The sequence below is a fragment of the Podarcis bocagei genome (assembly GCF_964188305.1).
Source record: "Podarcis bocagei genome assembly, chromosome: 1".
In the NCBI taxonomy this organism is placed as follows: Eukaryota; Metazoa; Chordata; class Lepidosauria; order Squamata; family Lacertidae; genus Podarcis; species Podarcis bocagei.
The window spans coordinates 95485115-95493692 of NC_138125.1; the positions used below are offsets into that span (position 1 = coordinate 95485115).

At 43.8% G+C, this 8578-nt stretch overlaps 1 protein-coding gene across 1 annotated transcript in view; it reads right to left on the reverse strand.

The window, feature by feature from the left end:
- The window catches only part of MYLK (myosin light chain kinase), a 181723-nt gene extending 173327 nt beyond the window's left edge, over positions 1–8396 (reverse strand). Inside the window, exon 1 of the mRNA XM_081188192.1 lies at positions 8259–8396. The gene's annotated coding sequence lies outside the window, so the exon portion shown is untranslated. The remainder of the gene's footprint in view (positions 1–8258) is intronic.
- Between the last annotated feature and the right edge of the window lie 182 nt (positions 8397–8578).

Below are 8578 nucleotides of genomic sequence, written 5' to 3' on the forward strand. Positions count from 1 at the left end.
CCGTATTACACAGTGGCATATACATTTGTGTGCTATATAAATATGGACAGTACCAAAAAAAGAAGCTTCTCAAAGTCTGAGAGGCTTCCACAGCTGTGGGGGACAGACAGAAACAACTTCCTAAGCATTCATGTGCATGACATTACAAAGCCAAGAGCTCAGAGTTAAGCCGTTCCTGCACCTCCTCCAAAACAAATGTATCTCTATCCCCCGCCCCTTACTGACGATGATGGGCAATCACTTTGTTTGTTCATGTCTTCACACATTCCTATAGGAGATCCAACACACCATAGTTTTGAAATCACAGATAAAAACACAAGATAAGAGCTTGTAGGAGACCTTGAACCTTAACTGGTCAACAAACCCCATTTCTCGAAGGATGTTCTGATCTGCGTGACCTCAGAATGAATAATCTCCTGTGGAAATGGCAGAACATCCAGAAACTTTGGTAAAGTACATAGCGCTGGCATGATTTGAAGGCTGTGAAAAGAGTTTGATTCCTCCCTCTCTACTAAGTATGGATATCATGGAGCTGTGATCAAGAATTAATGACTGTATCTATGACTGTCAGTAACTGGCAAGAACCGGCAAACAGCAAATGAGTTGAGGGACATTTTGAAGTTCTGCCTAGTAGCGCACAGCATGGCGGAGTAGTGCCCCTGGCCTCCAGTCAGCTGCCCTGCTGCAAATGCACCAGTGGAACCCATCTAACACTTCCGGTGGTACATTTGTAGAGAACTCACTGATATTTCCTACCTCCCAGTGAGCAGCACAATGAAACTGACCAGAAGTCAGATGAGCTGCAGTACCTCACCAAGCTGTCCACTACTGCTCTAAGCAGGATGTGTTTGGGAATGTACACAAATTTCACTTTGCCTGTCCTCTCCCACATTTCTCTTGAGAAACACAGCAGCTTTCAGCTTCTAGTAGAACTCAATGGACTCAATGGGCTTACGCCTGACTAAGTCTGCATAGGATTGGACTGCAAGAGAAGCCCTACTCAGGCATTCAGTTCGCACAATTAATAATTGCATGGACTGGGAGAACAGGACCACATTCACTGGCCCAACCCTTGCTCAGGATGCAGCCTCCTGTTGGCACATAGGTTTCTTGCACAATTTGGAACTCTTCACACCCAATCTTCACTCCATGGGGAGGCAAGACTGTCCCACAGCTCTCAGCTTTCAATGCTAGCAACTCCTTGTGCAGAGAGGAGGAAAATGAATACATTTATTCTGAAGAAAAAGTAATCATCGGATCCTGATCCAGATATGAGCCCCTCTCACCATGTTTTCCAATTAAAATTGGTCCCTCCCTACGCGTAAACAGCAACGCTGAGATCAAATTGAATACAGGAAGGGGCAATTCTCAGATGGAACCAAAGAGGGGATCTGATCTGGATCAGGGTCCCATGTTTGCTTCTTTGACAAAATTAGAATGGCCACTTCAAGCTTTTAAAAAGTGTGAATAACATACTTTGTAGTTTGGCCCTTGTTGTGGGGTAGGAGAGCTGAAAACAATGCCCATATATTTCACATCTGTCAACTAATATGCTCCTTTGGTTTCTGATAGTACACGGGTAGAAAAATCTAAAAAGCCCGGGACAGAAATTTTCACAGCCCTCTAGCTGCTATGGTGGATCATTTACCAGAAGTAACGTATTTAGCATTAACTCTGGAAGGGTATACTTGAAAGTAAACCCTTCGAATGAGCTGTGAAAATTTGTGTTCCGGGCTTTTTAGACTCGTCTACCCTTGTACTATCTGAAACCAAAGGGGCACATTAGTTGCCAGAAGTGAATTTATTTCAGCTCTCCTATCGTACTATTGGTTAACAATTTACTATTCATCTACAGTTAAAATATGTGGCTTTATGGGTGACGAATCAGTGCAACATCTGGCCCAATGAGCACAAGAAACAAGAATCTTATGACCTCAAGGACACCTGTTTTCACATCATGCCTCACAGCCACAATTAGCTCTGCATTGAGCCCCACAGTTGTTTTGCTTTTTTATTTTAATACCCCCCCAATGATAACAGGAGTTGTAATTTTTTACCAGTAAAGGAACTAGAACAGCAAATTGGTAACATTTATCAGGCAGATAGCAGTGTTCACATCCCTTTGGGATTCATGGAATTTTCCTAAATCATAAATCAAAAAAGATTCCTCCTCAGGTGACAAACATTTGTCAAGTGGGGGGAGAAGAGACTGGCTGCACAGCTTTGTGCAAGATATAATACTAAACATATTTAGTTGGAACTAAGTAGATTCATCTGAAACCATGGGGCTTACACTGAAATCAATATGTGTTTGACAAAGCAAGATAAAGCTGGCAAAATTGGATTTGCATGACATGTTCTGACTGAATTCTTTTGCATGACTGAATTCTTTTGCTAATGACAATTAGTTTTGAATAAATAAAATGCAAAAGTAATTCTAAATTAAGACTTTAAGATAGCTGATGGGCAACAATAACATTTCAAAAAGATGAAACAATAATTAAAACGTATTGCAAAGGGCCTGTGTGCTTCTGTCAGCTAAATCAGTTCACAAGGCTGAACATCTGGATTGGAAAAAAAATCAGATCTTAATTTCTATACACTGCATGATAGAATGGATTTTTTATTTTTTACTAAGCAGCCAAAATCTGCATGAATTCACGAGCAGACAAGAATATTTTCCTTACTAAAGTTTTTTTGGAAGGGATTTGCATCCAGTGGACGCCACTGGAATTCATCAAAATCAAAACTTCCAAGTTTTCTTTAGTTCTGCTATAACAACAGACAGGAAAAACTTCTATGGACTTTTATATGTAAATTTTGATATGGCATAAATCACTTCAAAATAATTATTCACAATGTTTTAAGTTTTGGAAACTCAATGTATACTTGCTCTGAATCCATTTCCCCCCACTCCTACTTGTTATATAAGGGAGAACTATTGAACTGAAAGATGCAAATTAACTTCTAATAACTTTAAAATAGTCTTAATTTTTTTTATCTAGGACTATTTCTTTCTTTTCCCCACGATTTGCAGGATGCTTGTTTCACAGTAAACATTTCACAATGGAATGTACATCAGTTTCGCTTCCTAGTAATCTAGTGCCAGCAGATGTACTTGTTGTAATTATTTTTTTTAAATCCAACCAAGGTGAGTACATGTTTGAATAGGGCATCAGAATAGCATGTATTTTCACAGCAGCTTTCTCATCAACATCCCTTTACCCATCACACCAACCAAACTGAAAAAGTTGGATCTGGCTAGAAACGAAAGGGGCTTGCAAAGCAGTGACAGAATAATAGGACTGGAATGTCAGCAAATCAACACTGGGCAGTGACCATGGCTCGCTAGCTACAGCGTATTGTACAATAGGGGTTAGAAAACAAAAAAAAGTTACTTATTATTTTTATTCACAATTTTTTAAAGGAACTCTACTCCATATAAAACACCCTACCCAGTTCTCATGTTGAAATTGACGTTCTAGGGTTTTCTTCTTCTTGTATAATGGCTACTCTCAATGCTCATGTACTGAGATTTCCTTCAGCAGAGGCTTTCCTTTAGATCCCCTATCACCTGAGGAGAGGGCAAGCGGCAAACCCTAGAAAATGCCTTTTTAGCAGTGGTGCCCTGTTTGTGAAATTCCCTTACCAAGGAGACTTGCCTGGCAACCCACATTCTTCTATTTTCAGTATTGGGTAGGTAGAAACTGCATGTAGCTGCTGCTATAGTTTTTTATCATGATTTTCACTTTCTGTTGGGTGTTTTTATTTTCATGCACACTGCCCTAGACAGTGTATGCTTTTCTTAAATAAATAAATATTGCGGATTATAGAACCCTAAATTTCTCACCTTCACTCCCAAAACGCTGCCATGGTACCCCCAATGTCCAGGAACTGGCAGCAATTCAACAGAGAGAAGCAACCATCCAGGGGTGGTGAATTGGCAAGATCAACCCCAGAAGCATATAGAAAAAGCACAGTTTTGGTGATAATACACAGAAATCCTGCTCAGTTATTCAGTGCAGAATATAGCCATTGTGCCTCCTAGCCAGTGATAGCCACCAACTTGTTCCTGGCCCTTTAACAGCAGCTTGAGCTGGTGACATTAGCATGTACTAATGCTTATGCAATGAGGTGCCTTATATGCAGAACTGGATTCCTGTCTCCAAATGCTTGTGCTGCATTAATGCTGCATTCCGACTCTTAATATTTTATGGTTGTTCAGTCACATACCAACAAATCCAGATCCCACAATTAAAGCAGATTTGGCACTCTTGCCTTCCTCTCTCTCCCCCCCCCCCACCCACCTCAATGAACTTTTTGCAGTAAGGAAAGTGATGAGAAAAGCCACATACAAAAATCAGAATGAAGGCTCAATAAACAGTGACTGTTGTATAACAACCCTGCAAATTGATCTGAATGTATGTTCAAAAAGCGGGTCATCAAAGAGTAACCTAAATCTGTTAAGACTCTGTTGTTTTATCTACTGATTTTGGTAGATCGAACTGCTGTAAATTGCACAGAAGCAACCTTGTTTAAAATATTTATGTTTAGTATCTCTGGAACTATACAGTGGTACCTCAGGATGCAAACGGGATCCGCGACTGCACATTTGCGTGTGCGCAGGTCGTGATTCGCCACTTCCACGCATGCGCGTGACATCATTTTGATTGTCTGTGCACGCGTGAGCGGCGAAACCCGGAAGTAACATGCTCCGTTACTTCCAGGTCACCGCGGAACACAACGCGAAAGCACTCAACCTGAAGCGTATTCAACCCAAGGTATGACTGTACAGTGGTACCTCGGGTTAAGTACTTAATTCGGTCCGGAGGTCCCTACTTAACCTGAAACTGTTCTTAACCTGAAGCACCACTTTAGCTAATGGGGCCTCCTGCTGCTGCTGCTGCTGCGCCGCCGGAGCATGATTTCTGTTCTCATCCTGAAGCAAAGTTCTTAATCCGAAGCACTATTTCTGGGTTAGCGGAGTCTGTAACCTGAAGCGTATGTAACCTGAAGCGTATGTAACCCGAGGCACCACTGTACAATGAAACCATCAATCAGGAAGATAAACCAAAGAAAAGTTGTCCTGTGGCAGAAGAAATAAAGAGAACCTGAGTAAAATTATTAAAGGCTCTCCAGTGTTTCTCATCCTTGGGTCCCCAGATGTTGTTGAACTACAACTCCCATCATCCCTGAGCTCTGGCCTTGCTAGCTAGGGATGATGGGAGTTGTAGTTCAACAACATTTGAGGACCCAAGGTTGAGAAAGGCTGCAAGTCTACCCAAAGAGTCAATATCAGGTACTCTACAGCATAGCTTCTTGTGCATCATCCTAGCGAGTGAAGAACTGAGGATCAGCGCTTGTTTCAGTCAGTTTAAGTGAACTGCTACACATCTGGGTGTTCACAGGTTTCTCAACAGCCGTATGCCGAGTACAATGAGAAAGAAAGACGAGAACCAGCATTGACTCAAGCCGTTTTGCTGACTGAGCCAATGGGCAAAGTCGAGTGCCTTTCCTTCCATGTGCAGAAGCTAACTGGACTTTAACACTGGCAACAGGGCATTGACCTCCAGTGCACCTGAGAGCAGGAGACTATTTTAAGGGGTACATGGAAGCCTGTGTGGCACACATGGGTCTGATCTTAAACAATTGGGAATGGTCTGGGAGCTCAGGAGCAGCAGCTAGAAAAGGTGTTACTGCTGCCCCACAGCATCTGCTACCTAGGGCAATTGCTTCACTCTGCCTAATGGTAGGGCCAACTTTGGTGAGGAGGTAAAAGATATTGGGTGGCATTCAACTAATGAGGCCCATCAGTGGAAGCCCTGCACAATGACTTCCACTTGTGTAGTGGGGCTTTTCCCTCTCTCCTCCCCACGCCCAAAACTGGCTTGGGGGGTTGGGAGAACCCCTGGAACAGCACACTAGAAGAGGAAAGGGGAATCATTCCATTTTGCAAGCCAGAACAGGCAGTGGCAGTGTTTAGTGTCATACAGATAGTGAAAATCACTTTTTTAAAAGACCGAAGGGCCAATTCTATTTTGCACCTGTAGAATATGGGTTCATCATGGATGCATACACCTGACGAAATACTGTTACACTAGCCAAGTGTGATTACTATGTACTTCTGGCTCGCACATTATGTTTTGCTTCAGGAGTCCTTGCTTAGTAGGCACCATGTGCATGTCTAAAAAGTATACTATTTGAAAGGGCCGTAGCATTCCACTATCATTACATGCACAAGTACACATAGCTCCTGCCCCCTGGAAACATGTTGTATGTCAACAGACCTCAGCTGAAGGTGCTATTTTTGCTCCCCATCTCTTCCGTATTACTCAATCAAGGTTACTGGATTGAGAGGACATTGGTTCTTAGTTCCTTTTATTCCTTGCTATGTAAAACAGGTTTGTGCAGTGTTGTTGTTTTTTGTAAAAAAACAAAATATATGAGTACTTTCACCTTGTTGTTTTTTTAATATAAAAACAAGGTGCAAGTACTCATATATTTTGCGCCATGGGTGTCAGCACAAAATGGAGGTCATGGGCAGCAAAAAGAAAAAAAAAGAGGTGTTGGTATTCTGTACAAGTGAATATTGTCACCAAAGAAAGCTTTGTGTGCGTCAGGACTTTATCAGTACTTCTGCTGGTTCCAATGCAGCCTACACAACACCTAACAACACTCCATACAATACAATATTACAAAGGCACAAACAGCAGGCTATTGCACTTGCAAGTATAATTCTATGAATGTCTTTTCCTAGGTAAATCCCATAAAACCATCAATTCAGGGCTCAATGGGACTTATCCCCATGTAAGTATGCCCAGAATAATTCCTTATGTGTTCAAGTCAAGCATGCACAAAAGTCAATATTCTTTGCTATGTGAATCTGTGACTGAAATATATCAGACATTAGTCCCAGATAGTGAATCCTCTTTAAAACCTATTATAGTGGTATATTCAGGAAGCAAAACAGCTGCTGTTGATCATAGACATCAGGAAAAAGAAGTTGGGGGAACTGGTGTTCATCAAAATGATTCAGAACAATTGGTGGGATTTGTACAGAGGGGGGAGGAAGGATGGTGCCTGGTTCTGGGCATGTGTTGGGTGGGAGAATGTGGCCCTTCAGGTCATGTGAGGAGTTGTTTTCAAACAGACTTCTGGCTTAGTATTTCACTTCAGACAGAAGTAACAATTGAATGAGTCAGTTCAGATAGTTCCCACACATTGAGGCTCCTACGGGGCGATACTTTCAGAAAGTTGAAACGGGGAACAGCAGCATAAGTTGTACATTTCAGGCAGAGGGCGAGGAGTAATGGTGACCTTCGCTGCACAGATTATGGAAATAAATAAAAGCCAGAGGCTTCAAGTAACAAACTGGAGAAGTTTCTTCCCAAGCTGCGCGCCAACCAAGATCCCTCCTCGTCACCTCAGCGATTCCCTTCAAACGCTCCCTCCACAGAGACGCTCCAGCAATCCCCCTCGCGCCATTATTAATTAAGAGAAAGTCACCGCTCCAAGGTAACCTGTACGTTTCACGCACACACACAGTCACTTTCAACACCAAGCCAGTGGCAAACCAAAGCAAACGCCAAGAGGCTTTGTGCCTTGCACGCCCGGCCAGAGCTATAGCTGCACCAGCCCAAGCCGCCTCTCTCTCCCCGCCCCCTTTGCATTCATTCTCCACCACCAGACGGCTGCTGGCATTTTTCAATTAGGTGCGAGAGAAAACATCTTTGTGAATGGGGAGCTGCTGCTGTTGCTGCAACCGCGGGACACTCTCTGCCCGCCCGCCCCCCTTTGAAAGGTCCACAAAGGTTGGGGAGATCAGTTAAACGAAACGCGCAAGCGCGAGTCAAAAGCACGTCTCCTCGGAAGTAAATCCCAGTAAGCCAAGCAGGGCTAAGGCTTTAGCAGGATTGCAGCACTGTTTCATACAGATTTACAGGGGGTGCGGCTGGAGGAAACTCCCCCTGTGGTAAACGGGATTTGCTCCCACGGCAGATCTGCAGCTTTAGGATTACAAAGGATTGGTTAGGAAGGACTGTAGCCTCAGTTACTAAGCAAACGCACTGAGGGAGGATGGCTAAAAAACCAAAGCCCACGTTTCAACGTGGAAAGAGGCGCATCATATTCGCTACCGCTCTCTAGCCTTTATTATTGTTAAATCTCTCTTCGCCTGCATTTAGCCTAAGCTGACCAGAATCGGGGGGAAGAGACCCGCATCATCGGAGGCAATGGAGAAGAGGGAGGGAGAGACTCACCGCGATCGCTTTGGTTACTGCCGCCGCCAGTCAAGTTAGAAACTCCCGCCGGATCTCAGTCCCCCGCGCTCTCGCTCCGTCCCCGCTTGCTCAGTTTCTTAGCGACACGGTCCAGACGGCTCCCTTTTAACTCCCCAAGGCTGCCCCTTTCGAAAACGTGGGCTGTTTAATGCCTGGGGAGCCTTATTAGGAAATGTTTGCAGGAGTTGGGAGCAGGCGGGACATCGGTTTTTGTGCGTGTGCATGTGGCTGAAAGCGGGGTGGGGGGCGGAGGAGGTAATCAGAGGCAGAGGCGGCAGCAGCAGCAGCAGCAGCAGCCA